This window comes from Bubalus bubalis, chromosome 2, assembly GCF_019923935.1.
Source record: "Bubalus bubalis isolate 160015118507 breed Murrah chromosome 2, NDDB_SH_1, whole genome shotgun sequence".
In the NCBI taxonomy this organism is placed as follows: domain Eukaryota; kingdom Metazoa; phylum Chordata; class Mammalia; order Artiodactyla; family Bovidae; genus Bubalus; species Bubalus bubalis.
In genome coordinates, this window is record NC_059158.1 from 115,892,299 (window position 1) to 115,912,374 (window position 20,076).

Genomic DNA, 20,076 nt, shown 5'->3' on the forward strand with positions numbered 1-20,076 from the left:
ATGGCTAATGTGTAAAGAGGTAACAGAACAACGTATCTCAGGGGATCATTCAAAAGGAAAATTACTTAAATTAACTTCTCAGGCAAACCAAATTATTCACCATGCCCCCTCCTGTAATGCTATACAAAGTCAATGTTTGTGGAGAGTAGAACTGGGGACTATCAATCAAGTCTTTCATAAGAATGGTTGTGTCTGCAGGGATTTATTTTTTCCTTTGCATTTTTGGCTTTTAGATGAATGAAGAATTTTTCTCAGCAAATTATTAATTACTCCTACTTGCCTGTCGAATTGAGTTCACTGTAGTTATGTAGGAGTCAATGGTATTCAAACTGCAGCTTTTGATGAAGTAATCGGCTGCTTCTGGGGCCTCTTTCAGCTGCCCTGGGCGTGCTTCACATGTAAACGACTGCCAAATGGATTCTTTCGACATTCCAGCCAATTAAAATACATTTAAAGTGCAGCTGGTGGAGAGGGAAGCCGGGTGATTGTGTGGAGAACTTCAGGGCAGAGACACAGAAAACAAACTTTGTGGAACCCAGTTCGGGCAGCCCAGCCAGGGGTTTGGGGGCAATGGAGAAAGTCCCCCAAAGAGGGTATTTTTAGTTGCTGTCATCATCAAAGATGACACTTTGAGCACCACCTTAAAAGACACAAAAGAGGGAAGCATGTTTGTTAGGGTGTCAGTCTTCTCCCCTTGCCTCTTGAAACTCTGTGTTGGCTGGTTGCCCAATGCGGTGCTGCATACAAATATTGACAGAACACAGCGGTGTTTGTTAAACCCGGTCTGGGGAAGCCAGTGATTAAAACTCTTGAAGGAAGATCCGAAAACCCCAGGAACTCTCCTCAATAGCTTTAGAACACTGACCGAATGCAAGAGAAAGCGCTGAGTGGGCTAAAGTGAACATATTCACCGTCCCTGCTATGCCTTTTCGGTAAGGTCAGAATTTTCTTTTCTCTCTCTTTTGTCTTTAATGTTTCTGTTGGTGTGGAGGTGAGAGCTTCCAACATGCTAAGTAAGTGCTCTGCTTCAGACCTCTGAATTGCAGAGCATAAGGTTTGCCTGTGATTTTTCTGGAGGGCTTGAGGGGATTGCAAGGTGTAAATAGACACAGGACATCACCCAGCACACACGTGGAGTCCACCAGTGCTTTTCCAGAATTCAGGATACATTTTCTGTCGATCTATCCCAGTACTTGCTGCCTGTGTCCAAATGTCCTGAGGTTGATTACAAACACATTCCTCCTTTGAACCAATAGGTATGCTGTACGTGCTTGTTTCGATTTTCATCATCAATGTCTTGTGCATTCTGCCACCAGCCCCTTGCCTATGCATGCAGAAAGTGTATTTTTCCTTCTGGGTTAATATTCAATCAGACACAAGTGTTCTGTCTTACTCAAGCAAATCCCAAATGTTTGGAAATGCCTTGCTTTATCTCAACTTTCCTTGGAGAAGCTGATAACTTGGGAATTTGTTCTGAATCACTCTTATGCTGGAAGAGGGCAGCTGCGGTTGCACTAGCTCTATGGTTCTGCAAGCTCAGTAAATACCCGGCTCTGGGGGTTGGACTCCCAGGCCCATCTTAAATTCCTGAGAATGTTTAGGAAGAGTAGGGCTGAGCGGGTATTGATTGCTATCTATCAATTGACCAATGAAAGACACACAAAGTTCCCGATTGTTTCCGATCCTAGCTTGTCACAGTTGGCCCTTTTTGGCTTTGGTTTTGTTCGTTGCAAACAAAGAATCTTGCACATTTCATGGTGAAGGATCACGTTGCCGTGTCCTGAACTCAGTTCAATGCTCTTTATTAATCTTTAATGTGCCAGTAGCTCTGAGGCTATGCCAAGCTGAGACTTTCCAAAACTCTTCAAGCTACCTGCTGCCAAGATAAACGGTGGTAGGCTCAGAAGGAATATTTTAAGGAAACTTGCAAGAGCAAAGTTTTAGCTATTAAATTTGTTATGGGTCAATGAAAGAAATCTTAAATAAAAGAGATTTCAGAAAGGGCTGCTTCAGCTCTGCCCTCCATGTGAGAGACCTGCTGTTGGAGTGCATGTTCTCACACACACAGTGGTCTATGTTCTGTGTGTGGAGAATATAAGGTGACCTACTGTATGGGTGTTGGGTTGGGTTTATGAAGTGGGTGCTGTGTGAATGGAGGCATGCAAATGCAGAAGGCCTTTCTGCTCATGACAGTGTTGGAGTCCAGAGGTAAACATGGCTACACGTGTGGCGGCTGCTTGTCCCATACAACCATCTCAGACAAAAAGTGAGCCAGTGGTGGACAGTGCTCACAAGAGTACCTGTGGACAGAAATGTAACTATGTACAAAAGAAGAATGGCATGGTATACCTCAAAATCTTGGGCCCTGGAGGTGATTTCAGAACTCAGATGAAATGGAAACTTACTGTGAGGCCTTGGAGAATGGAAGGCTGTGGCCTCTTGGGTCTGTCGGTTGCTCACCAGGCTAAGGCAAGGTCAATGGTGTCATCATCATTTCTTGGGGATGCAGGTAAGAGTCAGATGGATCCTGCCTGTAGACACCAGTTCTGTAAGCAGAGGCTCCATCTGTCATGGTTGCTATGAGAAGAACAGTGAATTGAAGTGAGAGGAGCTTCAAAGTCCTTTCTTATTTAGAGTCAATGATGTAAAGACTTTACACACATACATGTAGACAGTGATGAGAAAGGGGCAAGGGTGAGGGAATCCTTTATTAAATGGGTTTTGTTGATTTTAGAGTCAAGCCCAGTCTCTTCCTGTGGCCTAGAATAGGGTTGACAAACCTAGGCATCACAGACTAAATCTGATCACCATGACTTTTTTTTACAGATAAATTTTTATTAGACCCAACCAAACCCCTTTGCTGATATATGGTCCACAACTGCTTTTGTGCTATCATAACAGAATTGAATAATTGCAACAGAGACCCTATGACCCCACAAGGCCTAAAACAGTTAGTGCCTGGCTCTTTACAGAAAAAGTTTGAGAGATTGGAAATGGAGGACAATGCTTCTTAAACTATCTCATAGATCAGTTTTGTTTTTAATTTCCAGTCTGTTTTGAACTGGAAATAATTTTATTTAGTGTGGCAAAATGTTGCTCCAATGTTGTGGCAATACCAAATTGCTACAATATTTCTAAACTTCTACTCTTAAATTTTGTACTTATCATGGATCCTTTATTTTAATTAATTTATTTATTTGGCCAAGTGGCTTGTGGTATCTTAGTTTCCCAATCAGGAATGAAACCTGGGCCCTCAGCAGCAAAAGCTTGGCATCCTAACCACTGGACCATTAGGGAATTCCCTATCATGTATCCTAAGCAAACAGTTTGCAGACCAGTACCAGTCCTGGGACCACACTTTGAGAAGCTGTAATCCCTGCTAAATTTTCGAGTTTTGTCTTGTGACATTTGCCCCAAATCTGTAATCATACTACTCTTCTTTCTGAAGACTGGATGCAATAAACTCTTTTCCACATTTAGGCCTGTGTCATGACTATTTGCTGGTCCTGGAACTGTCTAAATCTTGCCTTAGCTTTTTCTTTGTATGAGGGGTCTGCTTTGGTTCATTTCATCAAGAAGACCTTTTGACCACTCTATCTGAAAAATCTTTCCTCACCTTACATCACTCTGTCTTTATTTTGTATATTACAATCAATGCTTGTGTTGTTTATGTTCCTATTATTTGTTTCCTTCCATTGGTCTGGATTCAGTAATGACCCATTTCAGCTGGTTCAAGCAGAAATGGATTTCATATTTGTTTTAGATGGCATGTGAAATCTTGCAGGTGCTGGGGAGCCAACAGAGCTTCTGAGATAATGCTCAGAACAACAGAACAAAATTTACCATTATATCTCTGTCACGATACAAAGCTAGGATTCGGGAAGCTGATGCCACCATTGCCAGCTTCAGGATCACATTGCCTCTTCCACCAAAATGAGCAACTCTGTTTCTTGAAAACACATAAACCTATGGACAGGATACTGGGATCTTTTCTAAACAGATTTCAGAATACCCCAAACCTCTGGCAGGAACAGCAGAAATATAGCATCTACCACATGATCTTCACTCTGATTTTCAAATCCCACTGAATGGGAGGTAAAATCTGGATCACTGCAGAATTTGAGCTGTGAGAGCATCAGGGAAATGTCATATTAGGTTTTTTAGTCTTTAATGCTGTAATAGAATCACCAGAACCTGCCTTCATCCCCTGTTGGAATTTCATCTCTATGATGGTAGGGACCCATCTGCTCATTCATCACCCTTCACCAGTGCTAAATTAATGCCTGATATGTGCCCAGTGAATGTTGATAGTAAGAATGCATGTGAATGGCATGCTCCCCAGAAGTCCATGATTTATATAGGAGGATAGCATGGGAAATGTCTCTATGGGAGATGCAAGATTACCTATAGGTGACAGTCTCATTTTTGAAACATACCTTGTTTTTTAAAGCTGAAATATATTTATGTAGCTGTAGTTAATCTTAGGACTTGGATTATTCTAGTTACTACCTATTATCATTTTTTGAGGATATTCAATGAGGATATTTAATAATATCATTTGCTGAGTAACACAGCACACTAATATATATATATTTATATATATATATATAATTAGCTCATTTAATCTGCAAAATATCTTGATGAAGTGACATTATTTCCACTTACAAAGAAAGCAGAGGTTTTGAGTAGAAGAGTATCTTCTCAAGTCACAGAGCTGGCGAGTGGTACATTTTGACAAGTCGCTCAGTCGTGTCCAACTCTTTGCTACCCTATGGACTGTAGCCTACTAGGCTCCTCTGTCCGTGGGATTTTCCAGGCAAGAGTACTGGAGTGAGTTGCCATTTCCTTCTCCAGGGGATCTTCCTGACCCAGGGGCTAGTGGTACAGTCAGATTTTATCCCATGACTTTTGAAACCTAAGTTTATACCCTTCACCTCTAGTTATAACACTCCATATAATTTATCTTTGTGGTTGCTCTGTCTTCACTTAAGACTCCCTAGTTTTGTTTCCATCCTAGTGATTGGTTAATTTACTGCATTATCTACTTTGTGCCTTAGCAAGGTAAATCCAGTCATCAGGACTGAAATATCAATACAGGTTTCTGGTTATCATATTCATGCCGACTATCAGCAATGAATCTGTGGGTCTATAGATGATGATATAAAAGTAGGTAGGAGAGAACTAAATAAGTAGTGATCAAGATACGAAAAGTTGCACTTAGGTCAAAAATCCTAGAAGGTGGGTTATTTCTCTTGTAATTGTACAAACTTCCAGCCCCATAGAATAAACAATTTTAGGTCTTTTTCAGTGTTGTGGAATGAGATTTCTATTGGAACTTTCAAAAGCTCACATATTCCTGGATATGTAAAAGGCATGCACATGCATAGAGGTATGCATTTTCTCAGGAAAGACCTGAGAAAGCCCCAGTCGCTCACCTATTACTGACATTGAACCTCTGCACAAGCAAGGAGTGAAAATTAAGAATTGTAAACAGCTGGCAAATTGAAGATGTGCCCTCTATGCACAGAAATCCCCTCAGCAAAGCCTGGAACTTACTGGCTGACGGCATTATTATTATTATTTTAAAAGAAGTTTTCAGCCATTAGCTGGCCACTAAGCTAACCACACATGACAAAGAAAGCAGACTCTATGGTTAGGAAAGTCACTAAACAAATAGGAAGAATAATTACAGCAACAAAAAACTGAAACAACAAACCATAGTTGGGGGAGTGATATGATTTCAAGAATTGATGTTTTATATTATTTTAAATGTCCAGTTTTCAAAAAAAATAATGAGACATGCAAAGAAACTGGAAAGTGTGTTCTATTCACAAGGAAGAAAAGGCAGTCAATAGAAATAATCTTTGAGGAAGCCCAGATATTGGACTTACTAGAGCAAGACTTTAAATCAGTGACCATAAAAATATTCACTGCTGCTAAGTCGCTTCAGTCATGTACGACTCTGTGTGACCCCATGGACTGCAGCCTAGCAGGCTTCTCCGTCCATGGGATTCTCCAGGCAAGAACACTGGAGTGGGTTGCCATTTCCTTCTCCAATGCATGAAAGTGGAGAGTGAAAGTGAAGTTGCTCAGTCGTGTCTGACTCTTAGCGACCCCATGGACTGCAGCCTACCAGGCTCCTTCATTCATGGGATTTTCCAGGCAACAGTATTGGAGTGGGGTGCCATTGCCTTTTCCCAAAAATGTTCACAGAACTAAAAGAAATCATGTCTAAAGGAATAAAGGAAAATAATGAGAACAATATATCACCAGAGAATATCAATAAAGGGATAAAATTTGTAAAACACAGCCAAATATAAATTTGAGAGCTGAAACGTACAATAACTAAAAAAAAAAATCACTATTGGGTTCAACAGCAGGTTTAAATAGACAGAAGAAAGAATAAGAAAATTTGAAGATAGGTCAAATGCAGAGTACATAATGACAAATGCTGGGCTGGAGGAAGCACAAGCTGGAATCAAGACTGCTGGGAGAAATATCAATAACCTCAGATATGCAGATGACACCACCCTTATGGCAGAAAGTGAAGAACTAAAGAGCCTCTTGATGAAAGTGAAAGAGAGTGAAAAAGTTGGCTTAAAGCTTAACATTCAGAAAACTAAGATCACTGCATCCGGTCCCAACACTTTATGGCAAATAGATGGGGAAACAGTGGAAACAGTGGCTGACTTAATTTTTCTGGGCTCCAAAATCACTGCAGATGGTGATTGCAGCCATGAAATTAAAAGATGCTTGCTCCTTGGAAGAAAAGTTATGACCAACCTAGAGAGCATATTAAAATGCAGAGACATTACTTTGTCAACAAAGGTCCATTAGTCAAGTCTATGGTTTTTCCAGTAGTCATGTATGGATGTGAAAGTTGGACTATAAAGAAAGCTGAGTGCCGAAGAATTGATGCTTTGAACTGTGGTGTTGGAGAAGACTCTTGAGAGTCCCTTGGACTGCAAGGAGATCCAACCAGTCCATCCTAAAGGAGATCAGTCCTGGGTGTTCTTTGGAAGGACTGATGTTGAAGCTGAAACTCCACTACTTTGGCCACCTGATGTGAAGAGCTGACTCATTGGAAAAGACTCTGATGCTGGGAACGATTGAGGGCAGAAGGAGAAGGGGATGACAGAGGATGAGATGGTTGGATGGCATCTCTGATTCAATGGACATGAGTTTGGGTAAACTCATGTTGGTGATGGACAGGGAGTTGGTGATGGACAGGGAAGCCTGGCGTGCTGCAGTCCATGGGGTCTCAAAGAGTTGGACACGACTGAGCGACTGAACTGAACTGAACAAATGAGATTATTCAATGTGAAAAGAGAAAGGAGAAAAAGGAGAAAAATTAGCAGAACTTTGATGAGACAGTATCAAGTATACCAATATACACATAATGAGAATCTGAGAAAGAAAGGAGAAGCAGAAAGGGACAGAAAGACTATTTGAAGACAAAATGGCTGAAAACTTTCCATATTTGATGGAACATGGGAATCTATATATTCAAGAATCTCAATGAATTTCAAGTAGAATAGATTCAAAGAGGTTCACTTTGAAACAAATTATAGTCAAATTGTAAAATATGAGAATCTTGAAAGCAGCAAGAGAAAATCATCATGTTATGTATAAGGGAGTCTCATTTATATTAATAGGTAGTTTCTCATCAGAAACCATGGAGGCCAAAAAGCAGTGGAATAATATAAAGTACTGAAAAAAAAATGACTGTCAACTTTGAATTCTATATCCAGCAAAACCGTTCTTTAAAAATAAGGATAAATTAAGACATCACCTGGAGAAGGAAATGGCAACCCATTCCAGTACTCTTGCCTGAGGAATCCTCTAGACAGAGGAACCTGGTGGGCTACAGTCCATGGGGTCAGAGTCAGACACAAGTGACACACACACAAGATATTACCAGGTTAAAAATCTGAGAGAATCTATCACTGACAGACCTTTCCTTCCTTAAATTACTAAAGGAAGTCCTTCAGACTGAAATGAAAGGAACTAGACAGTAACTTGAATTTGCACCAAAAAATAAAGAGCACTGCTAAAATATAAAAGGCAGTTTACATGTATTTTTTGTTTATACTTCCTTTCTTTTCCTCCTGCTTGATTTAAAAGACATGTGCAAGCTATAAGCATAAAACTATATTGATGAGCTTATAATATATAAATATGTGTATTACAATAAGAGGACAAAGGAGACAGGCTCTATAAAAGTGAAGTTTTTGTACAATGTTGAAATAAACTAGATATTAATTCAACTAGACTAATATATTAGATAATCTAGATAAAATAGAAAAATTCCTAGACACAAAATACTGGAACTGACTCAAAAAACAAAATCTGAACAGACTTTTAACAATAAAAATATTGAATTAGTTATCAACAGACTTACCACAAAGAAGAGCCTAGGCCAGGTAGCTACCTGTTGTATTCTAGCAAAAAGAAGAATTAACACTAATTTTTCACAAATGCTTCCAAAAAATAAAACAGAAACACTTTCCAGCTCAGTCTATGAAGAGGGTATTATTGCCCTGTTACTGGGGAAATAAGAAACAATAACTATAGCCTGATATGTCTTATTAATGTGGACACTATAATTGCCAACAAAATACTAGCAAACCAAATTAAGCAACATATAAAAAGGATCATACTCCATGACTAAGTAAGATTTATTACAGGAATGAAAGACTGGTGATGCATATGAAAAAAATCAATGTAACACAACAACATATTAATGAAATAAAGGGAAAAAAACATGATTATTTCAATAGATATATAAAAAGCACATGACAATAGCCAACACTTTTTAATGGTAAAAGTTTCAACAAACTAGAAATAGAACTGTCTCAACCTGATAAAGGGCACCTACAAAAATCTTACAGCTAATATTATATCCCAAAGAAAGGCAATACCAAAGAATGCTCAAATTACCACACAATTGCACTCATCTCACACGCTAGTAAAGTGATTCTTAAAATTCTCCAAGCCAGGCTTCAGCAATACATGAACCATGAACTTCCTGATGTTCAAGCTGGTTTTAGAAAAGGCAGAGGAACCAGAGATCAAATTGCCACCATCCGCTGGATCATGGAAAAAGCAAGAGTGTTCCAGAAAAACATCTATTTATGCCTTATTGACTGTGCCAAAGCCTTTGACTGTGTGGATCACAATAAACTGGAAAATCCTGAAAGAGATGGGAATACCAGACCACCTGACCTGCCTCTTGAGAAACCTGTATGCAGGTCAGGAAACCACAGTTAGAACTGGACATGGAACAACAGACTGGTTCCAAATAGGAAAAGGAGTATGTCAAGGCTGTTTATTGTCACCCTGCTTATTTAATGTATATGCAGAGTACATCATGAGAAATGCTGGGCTGGAAGAAGCACAAGCTGTAATCAAGATTGCCGGGAGAAATATCAATAACCTCAGATATGCAGATGACACCACCCTTATGGCAGAAAGTGAAAAAGAACTAAAAAGCCTCTTGATGAAAGTGAAAGAGGAGAGTGAAAAAGTTGGTGTAAAGCTCAACATTCAGAACACTAAATCATGGCATCCGGTCCCATCATTTCATGGGAAGTAGATGGGGAAACAGTGGAAACAGTGGCTGACTTTATTTTTCTGGGCTCCAAAATCACTGCAGATGGTGATTGCAGCCATGAAATTAAAAGACTCTTATTCCTTGGAAGGAACGTTATGACCAACCTAGACAGCATATTAAAAAGCAGAGACATTACTTTGTCAACAAAGGTCCATTTAGTCAAGGCTATTGTTTCTCCAGTGGTCATGTATGGATGTGAGAGTTGGACTATAAAGAAAGCTGAGCACCAAAGTATTGATGCTTTTGAACTGTGGTGTTGGAGAAGACTCTTGAGAGTCCCTTGGACTGCAAGGAGATCCAACCAGTCCATCCTAAAGGAAATTAGTCCTGGGTTTCCATTGGAAGGACTTATGTTGAAGCTGAAATTTCAATAATTTGGCCACCTGATTGGAAGAACTGACTCATTGGAAAAGACCCTGATGCTGGGAAAGATTGAGGGCAGGAGGAGAAGGGGATGACAGAGGATGAGATGGTTGGATGGCATCACCGACTCAATGGACATGGGTTTGGGTGGACTCTGGGAATTGGTGATGGACAGGGAGGCCTGGCGTGCTGCGGTTCATGGGATTGCAAAGAGTTGGACATGACTGAGTGACTGAACTGAATATTATACTTAATAGTAAAAGACCTTCCTCCCTACAATCAAGAAAAGATAAAATTCTTCTATCATATTTCTATTCAATATTGTACTGTAGTTCTATCCAGAGAAATTAGATAAGAAAAATAAATCCAAAGGCACCCAGATTGGAATAAAGAAGGAAATCTGTGTTTATTTGCTGATGACATAATTTTGTGTGTATAAAATCCTAAATAATCCATTTAAAATGTGGCGGATTCATTTTGATATTTGGCAAAACTAATACAGTTATGTAAAGTTTAAAAATAAAATAAAATTAGAAAAAAAAAAGAATTAATAAACAAATTAATGCTACAGAGTACAGGACAATATACAAAAATCGATTGCATGTCTATACAATAGCAGTGAGCAATTGAAAAATGAAATTTAAAAAAGCAATTCAATTTATAATAGCATCAGAAAGAAAATGTTTAGAAAGAATTTTAACAGAAATGTAGGACTTGTAATACTTGTAATACTAAGTATTGCTAATGAAATTAAAGAAGGCCAAAATAAATGGAAAGATAGCCCATGTACATACCTTGAGTGACTTAATATTTTTAAGATGACAATACTCCCCATATTTATCTAGAAATAGAACATAATTGTTATCAAAATCTAAGCTGCCTTTTTTTTCAGAAATGACAAGCTGATAGTAAGATTTGTAAAATGGAAATTACCTGGGGCTTCCCTGGTGGTCTCATAGTTGAGACTCTGCCTGCCAATCTGGTTTGATCCCTGGTCTGGGAAATTCCCATATGCAGAGCAAGTAAGCTCCATGCACCTCGACTACTGCTCTAGAACCTATGAACCACAATCACTGAGCCCCTGCACTGCAACCACGGAAGCCACATGCCGACAGCTGTGTCCTGCCACAAGAGAAGCCACTGCAGTGAGAAGTCTGCGCATCACAATAAAGAGTAGCCCCTGCTAGCCACAAATAGAGAAAGATGCATGCAGCAATGAAGACCCAGCACAACCAAAAATTAATAAATAAATCTTAAAAAAATGAAAATTACCAAGGAAGTCAAAACAATCTTTAGACCAAAGTTGTAACTGACAGTTCTTGATTTCAAGTTACTGCAAAGCATAAGTACTAAGGAAAAAAAAAGTATGTTATTAGTATAAACCTATATATAGAGAGATCAATGAAATTACATTGAGAGTTCAGAAATAAACCCTTACATTTATGGCCAATTGATTTTTTTACAGTGGTGCCAAGACAATTCAATGGGGAGAAAGAATAATCTTTTTAACAGATGATGCTGGGAAAGGTGGATGTCCACATATAAAAGAATAAATTTGGAACTCTAACTCACAAGTCAAGCAAATATTAATTTAAAATGAATCACAGAGCTAAATATAAGAACTAAAACTATAAAACTCTTGGAAGAAAACATAGGAGTAAATTTTCATGATTTTGGATGAGGTAAAGTTTTCTCAGATATAACACGGAAAGCAAGAGTGACAAAAGGAAAAATAGACTTTATCAACATTAAATCTTTTGTACTTCAAAGGACATCATTTAAGAAAGTGAAAAGATAGCCCACCCAAAGGAAGAAAATATTTGCAAATCATAAATTTAATAAGGGACTTGTATCCCATACAATGGCATATTCAACCAGAAAAATAATTCTTTTAAAAAATGGGTAGAGGATTCAGAGTAATTTTCTTCTAACAATATGTACAAATTGCCAGTAAGCACGTGAAAAAGGGTTTGAGATCATTAGTTATTGCAAATCAACTAATGCAAATCAAAAGCAGAAGAAATACCACTTTTCCCCTATTACAATGACTATAATGAGAAAGATGAAGAATAACAAATGCTGGCAAAGATGTAGAGAAATGAGAACTCTCATGTATTGCTGGTAGGAATGTAAAATGGTATAGCCATTTTAGATAAGATTTGACAATTGTCAAAATGCTAAACATAGAGTTCCCGTATGATCCAGAAATTCCTCTCTTAAGTATATACCCAAGAGAATCGTAAATGTATGTCCATACAAAAACTTGTACACAAATGTTCTTAGCAGTATTATGCATAATTAACAAAAAGTATGTGATATATCCATACTATCAAGTCATATAAAGGAATTAAATATTGATACCTGCTAAAATATGGATGAATCTTGGAAATATTATGCTAATGGGAGAAGACATAAAAGGCCACATTTTGAATATATATATTCTATTATATGAAATGTTCAAAATAGGCAAATCTATAGAGACAAGGGGAGAAACCAGAGTAGTTGGACACCTCAGAGTCAAGTCCACCTTTCTAATTTTTGAGCATAAGACAAGAGTACAAATAGAGGTTCACATACCATAAGTTAAATATTTTAAAATTATAAATCAAGCAAACACCATCTTAAATATTTCTATTCTCCTACTTTGAAAAGTATACCTTTGTCCAAAAACAGCCTTGTACTATTGGCTATGGGAAGTCAGTAAAAACTTTAAGAAGAACAGTAATGTAATTATATTATCATTTCTGAAACAACCTGCTGGCAAACTTGTCCATGTGTGAATAAAAAGTGTCTGGGGATTGCAACTGTAGATTCTACCAGACACTGGGGAGTACTTAAACCAACGTCCTAAATATGGAGAGAGTGTTACAGATAAAACAGAGATTCTAAAACCTGGATCAGCAGAAATGAATGTGGAAGGGAAAGGAAGGAGGAGAGAAAAGAGAGAGGCCAGCTGACCTTTAGCGCATGAGTGACTCAGGCTGGTGACATCGTTACCTAAGAGGAAAAACAAGCAGTTTTTTTTTTTTTTTTGCTAGTCACTGATTTTTTTATTTTTTAAATTTCTCTCTCTCTCTCTCTCTCTGTTTTTTTTACTTTACAATATTGTATTGGTTTTGCCATACATCAACATGAATCCGCCACGGGTGTACACTTGTTCCCCATCCTGAACCCCCCTCCCACTTCCTTCCCCATACCATCCCTCTGGGTCATCCCAGTGCACCAGCCCCAAGCTTCCTGTATCCTGCATCGAACCTGGACTGGCGATTTGTTTCTTATATGATATTATACATGTTTTAATGCCATTCTCCCAAATCATCCCCCTCTCCTTCTCCCACAGAGTCCAAAAAAAACAAGCAGTTTTAATGGGAGTGGAGGAGTCTTGCCAGCTGGTCTTTGAGTATGAGAGGCTGAGCTATCTAAGGGACCTCTGGTGAAATTGGCCAATTAGCATTAGGAAGCATATGCGTGTAGCTTGGAAAAGAGGCCTGAGTTAATAAAATGATTTAGAAGTCATAAAAATTATAAAAAAAATCCCAGGAGGGAGTAAGATTTCATAAGGGGAGAATAAATAAAGACTAAGAACCAAATGGAAAGAGACACAAAAGAGCAGTATCATTAATAATCAGACTTGAGAGACTTCCTTGGTGGAAGGGAAGGGAAGTGGGTGCAGGTATGATCCTTTGTCAGGGAACTAAGATCCCACAAGCTCCTTGGTGTGGTCTAAAAAAATTAGACTTGAATTGTTTGCTAAAAACAAATGACAAATATAACAGCATTTTTACAATAGAGTTTCAATCACATGGCAAGCTTGATTCTATTGATTAGAAAATGGTGATTATGATATGATCCATAACTAGCAGCAGTTGGGAAGAATAACCAAAATCAGCTGAATCATATATGGAAAAACATATAACTAGCTTTTAATACATATAACTGCTTTTATATAAATACCAGTCTCCTCCGTCCATGAGATTTTCCAGGCAAGAGTACTGGAGTGGGGTGCCATTGCCTTCTCCATTTAAAACTAAAGATGTATGTATAACTGGCTTTAGTTTGTTAGGGTTGTTTTTGTGTGATCACCTATGTTTGAAAGAAGAAAAACAGGCTGTTAATGGCCTTAACTGGATGATGATGGTGCTATTTAATATTATTATAGGATTTTATACCTTGAAAGCACTTCAGAACCATTAATTAGGCACTCGTTATCAGCTCTCTGCACTAGACATTACCGTCCTGCTTGTGTTCTTTCTGCCACTGCCATTCCTCCACATGCTGTAATTTATGATAGGGTATGTGATTGGAGTTCATGGGAAAAGATCTTAGAATCAAGAAATTGCTTAGTTTTTGTTTCTTTGAAATAGAATTGATTTGAGTTTGAAACCTTGGGTTTGCAAAGTTTTTTGTTTGTTTACTTACTGAATGAGTAAAATTTGCATGTTTTCAAAGGCTTAAGCTGCTGTCTGAAGCACTCTTCTGTCCTTTGATTGACAAAATGCAGGGCTATGACTACATCTTGTCACCCAAGCCTCGTCTTAGGAGTCACTGTTTTTACATTATCACCAGGAAATGGCCGGCAGTGTTCTTTTTCCTTGATTTCACTGGGATTTAGCTTTTCTGAGAGAAGCAGGTAATTTTGTACAATAAGTAATTGAACTTAGTGGAATATAGGAAAATAAGAAGTTAAATGAGTTAATTAGGCTTTTAGTTTTAAATTAGCAGCAGTCACCCATTTTCAAGGAACCATGAAAGAGCTTGTTTTGGGGAAATCTTTACAAGAGATAAAGATTTCATACATACCTCTCCATGTTGATTCTACCAAGGCATTGCAATCCTCTTCTGCCCTGGCTTCTAGAAATTCCATAGCAGGATTGACTGTCTTCTCCCTCTGTGACTTATATGCTATGCTCTTTATGTCTTTCTCTCTCTGCATCCTGTTTTATTACTATGACTGGATATAAAATGGGTTGCTATGAAGTAGGTGATCTCATAATCTGATAGCTGAAGTGTAAATTGGTGTGGCTTTTATGGAAAGCATTTTAACAATGTATGTTAAAGTATTTTAATCTATTCTAATTTAATCTATTCAAAAGAGATAATGTGTGATATATAAACATCAGCTTACAAAATTATTCATTACTATATTAATGCTAAAATGAAGAAAACAACTACCCATTAACAGGAGAGCTGTCAAATAAATTACGGACTAGAGAGAGCTCTTACAAATCAATAAGAAAAGATCACTATCCCAATAGAAAATTGTTAAAGGAAATGAAATGCAATTTTCCAAGGAGCAATATAAATTGCCAAGAAGCATTTGAACAGATGTTCAGCCTCATTACAAATTAACAGGATATAAATGAAAATAATGAGGTATTATTATGTTACCTATTATTAGCAGTGATTAAACCATCCTCGTTGGTGAAAAAGTAGAAATCGGGTATTCTCATTTACTCTCAGTGGGAATGTAATTGGGATGACTAAGGGGGCAGTTTGGCTGGGAGAAAGGATAATTTTTGACTCAGCAATGCACTACTGCTGCTGCTGCTGCTGCGTTGCTCCAGTCATGTCCTGACTCTGTGTGACCCCCCCAGCTAAGAGTATGATTTTAAATAATCAAAGTCTATAAAGAGTATGTATAGGATATTTATTACAGTAACATTTATGCTAGTGAAAACCGAATAATCCAAAGTCCATTGGTAGGTGGTTGTTAAATAAATTGTAGTACAACCACAGAGTGGGACACTATACAGCCATTAAATACTGGTATAGATCTAGTAGATAGGAATGATGCCTATGAGATATTAACAGTAAGTGAAAAATGTAGGCTAAAAGTGTGTATTATAAAGTCATTTCTAGAAAATGTTTTTATTCACATGTATGTGTCTGCATACAAACAAAATTTGAAAGTACTTCCACTAAAATGATAGTTTACTTATTTGTACATTTTTGTTTTGCTGAGTTTGTTTTCAATTCACATATATTAATACCATAATCAGTAAAATGCATCCTCACCGTTGTAATCAAAGAAATAAAATGTTACACCCATAAGATGATATATTATATAGAAAGTTAAAACAGGAATTTTGAAAATGTAGTCAATTAAATGATGCTAAAGAAAAAATAACCTCAGAGAAGAAAGACTGGAAGGAAATGTATCAAATGTTAACAGGTAATCTACAATAAATACAAAAAGAATTATAGCCATAACCAAATTATTTGTAATAAATATCTATTAATTTCATATTTGAAAAAAGTTTTAAAAACAAGATGGTAACAACAACCCTGTGTACGAGACAGCAAAAGAGACACTGATGTATAGAACAGTCTTATGGACTCTGTGGGAGAGGGAGAGGGTGGGAAGATTTGGGAGAATGGCATTGAAACATGTAAAATATCATGTATGAAACAAGTTGCCAGTCCAGGTTCGATGCATGATACTGGATGCTTGGGGCTAGTGCAATGGGATGACCCAGAGGGATGGTATGGGGAGGGAGGATGGAGGAGGGTTCAGGATGGGGAACACATGTATACCTGTGGCGGATTCATTTTGATGTTTGGCAAAACTAATACAATTATGTAAAGTTTAAAAATAAAATAAAATTAAAAAAAAAAGTTATTAGTATTGTGACCAGGTTCTCTATAGTCTCTCTTTTTTAGGTGTCACAGATCAGAATGCCATAGTTATACCTATAAAACACTCACATTAAAAAGTAAATGTTGCACATAGGAGATATATGTCATAAGTCAATTAAAAAATTGTATGTAGAAGGTTTGTATGTAGAAGCTTCTGTAATAGTGAATACTGTAGGCATTGTGGCAGACAGATTTTTAGCTGGCGAGTCTTCTGGAAAATTAAGGAGAAGGGTCATATACACACAAAACATTTCTGCATGTTTAGTAGACAATCCAAGACTTGGGTAAATGGTAAAAACAAACTTGAAACAGGACTTCCCTGGTTGTCCAGTGGTTAAGACTCTGCACTTCACCTGCAGGGTTATGGGTTAGTCCCTGGTCGGTGAACTAAGATCCTACATGCCACAGGAGGTGTGGCCAATAACTAACTAAAATATAAATATAAAACAAATTCTGAAGTATATTATTATACTATTTGCTATTTCAGATAGAGAATTTGGAAAATTGGGTAAGATATATTTTTCACCAACCCATCTAAAATGCTTTAATAATTTACACCCCTATGCCCCATCAAATTATCTTAAATTGATTTATTCTTATGAATCTTCTTTTAGTTTTGTCACCTTCTTAAAATATTTTTTATTTTCACAACAATCTTGTGAAGCAGGAAGGACAAATATTTACAATTCACTGCTAAGAAACGAGGTTCAGAAAGGTTAAAACCATTGCTCAAGATCTCAAACTAGAAAACTGAGGAGCTGGGATCTGAACCTACATTTTCCTGATAATACAGGTTAGTTCCAGTTATTACTGGGACTTGAGTCTGAGTTTACTGACTCAAAATCCAGTTATACCATAGCATTCTATTCTTCTTCCAGAAGTTTAAGATGCCTAGGATTGAACCTGGATCTGTCTTTTAACAAAGCAGCAGTGAGCAAAAGAAAAGGAAAATTCCTAGTAGAGGAATGATTGTGGTAAGGCAGTTGTCAAGGGAAGGGGTTTGGATGTAGGAGCAAAGTAGGGAGAGTCTCAAACCCAACATCTGCAAAGGATCTACAGGTGATATAAACAATGTAAGCCTGCCAGGAGTAAGAAAAACAAAATCATGATAATAAATGGAAATACCACTGGATTTCATTATGGTAGAGACAGCAGGGATTCATGAGGAAGTAAGTGAATTGGAGAGCATGTCTTGTGAATGTCTAAAGGATATAGGTGTTACACAACACCAGTAATTGCTGCCAAAAAAGAGCTAGCTCTGTATTTTAATTTTTAAAAAATTATTTAAAAGAAGCTGGAAATCTGCTTTTTAGGTCAAACCATCCCATTTTTAAATGCTAGCATTAATTTAAAAATAATATTGTGTAGGCTGACTAAAATATTGGGTTGGCCAAAAAGTTCATTTGGGTCTTTATACCATATTTACGGATATACTCAAATGAACTTTTTGGCCAACTCAATACATCCAAAGGCCATCAAAGCCCTTCGAGTTGCCTCAGTTTGTGATTTCTGGGATATTTTCTGTCTTACGAGACTTCTTACTGATCAAATTCAGTTGTTTCCTTGATGTCTTAATTACATCACTGTGATTCTTGACATTTGTCCTTACACATTTAGGAAAGCATCCCGCTTTCATCTTCTTCACACTTACCTAAACCAGCCTCCCCTATCCTGGTTCTTTCTCAGCCTCTATCTAAGAGGTTGGAAGAGGAGGTTGCTCCTGAAAGGATTTCCCCATTGTATCCCCAGAACAGTCCGTGTAAACACTGCTGCATGTGAGTGCCAAGGAATGACCCTCAGGGCTTGGGAAAGATGTGCATTAATTAAGTTATATTTCTGACTTAAATTATTGCCTAGACCAGAACTTTTTCCAAGACTGTAAATGTATGGGTGGTGGCTTGGTGATACAAATCACTCAGGTTTTATCTAGGAAATATCCCACCAAGAGGGGAAAGTTCAAGAGACATATGAGCAATGATGCAAATCACCATGTTAAATCTGCAGACTGGATTAAACATTTGACTGCAGTCTTGATCTGAAATTGGCAAAGACAAATGTCCTCCTAATCCCACAGGAAGCACCACAACAAAGGCAAAATGTACACATATCTGACTCTGTCTTTCTTTTTCACACACACATTTAGTTTAGTGAACATTCTGATATATCTTTGGGACCATCTTCACTTGGGAGATAACCATCTTAGGGCTAGTTTATAATATTTAAGTATGTAATTTTTAATTTATAGTGTGTCTTTAATAATGATTCATTATAGAACATTTGGAAAATGTCACAAATTATGTGGAAGAAGATGAAAAATTACATATAATCCCATCATCACCCAGAGACACTCACTCTTACAATTCTGGCATATGCTCTTCTAACCTCTTGGCTATACTAGTATGAAAAAACAGGCAAAACAAATGAATAATGACAATAACAACAACAATAACAAAAAACCCAAAACCAAACAAACTCTTGACTTTACATGGAGAATTTGAATATCAAATAATAGATTTTGTGGTAAATTCATTCAAGATAAGTAAACAATGTGGAAAAATGCTGAGAGATGAGGCTACATCAAGTCAGAATCTAACCCCTAAGTAGAGAGAATGCTTCCTCAGAAACATGTTTTGACTGAAGGGGTAAAGGTCAAGGAGGACAGAACTACCTGGGGTATTGGATACACTTATGGCAAATGAAACACATATGAACACAACTTAGAGCTCCTGATAGAAATATACAGGATTCTTACCAAAAAAGACATCAGTTTAATGGTTTTGGGTGGAAAGAATTCTTATCCTAATCTAGCCTGAATTCTCTTTCATTAGTCATTCTATTTCTAGTACTTTCTGCCTAATCAATCAATCATCAATCATCATAAATTAAAGCTACAAAAATCTACATTTTCAACACTTATTACATGTATACTTTGTATGTAAAGTTTCATTGTGTACATTTTATATATGTACTCTATTATGTGTACACTGTGTCATTTAATTTTTTGGTAACTCCATTGAGATATCATATGTATGCCACTTAGAGTATATAACAGTGATTTTTAGTATCTTCACAGATTGTGCAATTATCACTACTATGTAGTTTTTTTAAAATTTATTTTATTGAAGTATAGTTGCTTATAATGCTGTGTTAGTTTCTGGTGTACAGCAAAGTAGTTCAGTTTCATAAATAAATGTATATATGTGTGTGTATATATATATATATATATGCTATATGAATGCATGAATGCTAAGTTGCTTCAGTCAAGTTTAACTCTGTGTGATCCTATGGACTGTAGCTTGCCAGGCTTGTCTGTCCATGTGATTTTCCAAGCAAGAATACTGAAGTGGATTGCCATGCCCTCCTCCAGGATGTATACTATATATATGTGTGTGTATATATGTATATATATATGGACTTCCCCAGATGGTAAAGAATCTGCCTGCAATGCAGGAGACCTGGGTTTG

At 37.3% G+C, this 20,076-nt stretch overlaps 1 protein-coding gene across 1 annotated transcript in view; it reads left to right on the plus strand.

The window, feature by feature from the left end:
* The first annotated feature begins 455 nt into the window (after positions 1-455).
* Positions 456-20,076, plus strand: part of NCKAP5 (NCK associated protein 5) — a 1,209,945-nt gene continuing 1,190,324 nt past the window's right edge. Inside the window, exon 1 of the transcript XR_006548346.2 lies at positions 456-932. The gene's annotated coding sequence lies outside the window, so the exon portion shown is untranslated. The remainder of the gene's footprint in view (positions 933-20,076) is intronic.